We start from the raw sequence: 2183 nt of genomic DNA on the forward strand, positions 1-2183 counted from the left end.
AATACTTTTCCTCTCCATATGGACTTACCTTTGATGAGCTATTGATCACCCTTCCTTTTTGTACACCACTGATGGTAAATACTGATACACAGTCCAACTGTCTGTGAATATGTACAGTGGTCGTCCATGTTCATTTTCCAGTGCAGAAGCTACTGGCCTTAGTTCTGCTCATTGATTGGATTTCCCCTGTTCTGACTCAATGTTTCCTGAACCAGGACACAAAGCTGTTCTTTCCACTTTCTGGCTGCATTGTACAATTGTGCTCTTCTGTCTACTGTATTAACCATGTGTTTTGTTTCTGTTCTTTGCTTAGTGAGCTGAAAGGGGGAGCTCCCCAAATGATAATGCAATTACTCTACAGTACCAGCCATGGTTCCTTCCTGTTCGCTTGACTCTTTCCTTTCCATTTCAGTCCTAGGCCTGTAGATACCGCTTCCATTTCATTAGAGTTTACTTTTGGGGCTTGTCCCTGCACTTTGTTGTTATGTATTGCTCACCCACTCCCTCTCATGTAGGCAATTAAGTGCCTACAACGTCCCTTTCACCTGATCCTCATTACAGTACTCCGAGTGAGCATCTACTTAATGAAAGAATGTGATGTTTTGGAAAGCTTCACACTTCTCTAAAGTATGTGCTACAAGACTGTAACATACCATAGGGCTATGCAGATAACCCTGTGGGTGGAATGTCTAGCCATGTGAATGTAAGTTGATCTTCAAATTCCAGAGTCAGAGAAAAGGAAAAGAAAGCATTAGCTATATCATGCCAGTCCCCAGATTTCTCTATGACTTTCTCAGTTATATTCATAATGCTTGGCAAGGCAAACAACCAAAGAAGGTTTTCCCATGAAATCTGTAATCCTCAGTGGTGTTTTTACAATTAACTACTTCTCATATAATAAGATCATTTCAGTCTCTAAGAATGCCACTGAACTCCTGTGGGGCCATTTTAATTAATTTACCCAAAGCACTAGGTGACGTCTTCTCTGTCTGGGTTACCAAATAACATTGCTCATTATCTCCAAAGGGGAAGATAGGCTGTAATATCCCATGCTCTCAAATCCATTCTACAGCTTCACCAAGGTCCTTTCAAGGTTTATCCCCTGGAGACATGTCATTTTTGTCTTGTCAACACAATTTCATAACCATAGCAGTCCAGTCTGTCAAGGGCCTCAATTTGGGGTTAGTAGCCATCATACCTAGTTATGCTGCTCAGTTTGCTTCAGCTGCACATTTTCACCTCCTTTATCCTGAATCTCTAACACCCAAGTGATCAGTTTCTCACCTGATTTTTTGTTTATTTGTCTTCATTTATGCAGTAATCCACTCTGTATAAAATCATGTACTGTTCTTTGTGCCTGAATGGCATGCTTTTGCTGCCGTCCTCCCATTGCGTATTTGTCTTTGAATATTGGACAGGAGTTGAATATATGATTAGATGGGGATGGTGCTGCTAATGCTAAAAGCTGTATTTCTCCTTATGCAGCCTTTTCCTCCCATTCCCACTTACTTTTCCTATTTTTTATCCAAATATTCCTCCAAATTTGGTACTTTACCTCTCCATGTGTTAGGGTTTCAGTTTGACTCTATTACCACAGCCCTAACGTTAAATGTAGACAGCTTATGCTTCATTTTAAAGCTCCATCACTTCCTCTTAATTTTAACGGTGGCTATTCTACACATTTACACCTCTCATTTTGCTCACCAACTATTACAGCTTTTGGACACTGATTTTTACCATTCACATACGTATTACCACATTATCACTTTCCATTTTGGCTATAGCTTTCTTCATATTTTTGTTTTCGTTGGTCAGTTTTTGACATTATTCTTCAATATTTCCTGTAACTCAAGACAATATCCACACTATGTCTGCTACAATCCTTTCTCCTGATGTCCCTTTATATAGCTTCAATGTGTGTAATACTTGGCTCATGTTCATTTGTGCTACATCTGGTACTCCTGCTGACTCAACGTGTGCATCCTCTAGTGCCTGAACAAGAGGTGTCTACTTCCCTGCTACAGGCTTAAAAGAGAAAGCTACTAGGGCTCTCTTGCCTGCTTACATTGGCTGCTCCACTGGTGTTGCATTGTTGTTAGGCCTTTGAAGAAAACATAGTCCCAAAATACTTCTAATACTCCCACTAGAGGAGAAGGAGAAACATCAAATCCCAGATAGTCATG

This window comes from Polypterus senegalus, chromosome 4 (genome assembly GCF_016835505.1).
Source record: "Polypterus senegalus isolate Bchr_013 chromosome 4, ASM1683550v1, whole genome shotgun sequence".
NCBI lineage: Eukaryota > Metazoa > Chordata > Cladistia > Polypteriformes > Polypteridae > Polypterus > Polypterus senegalus.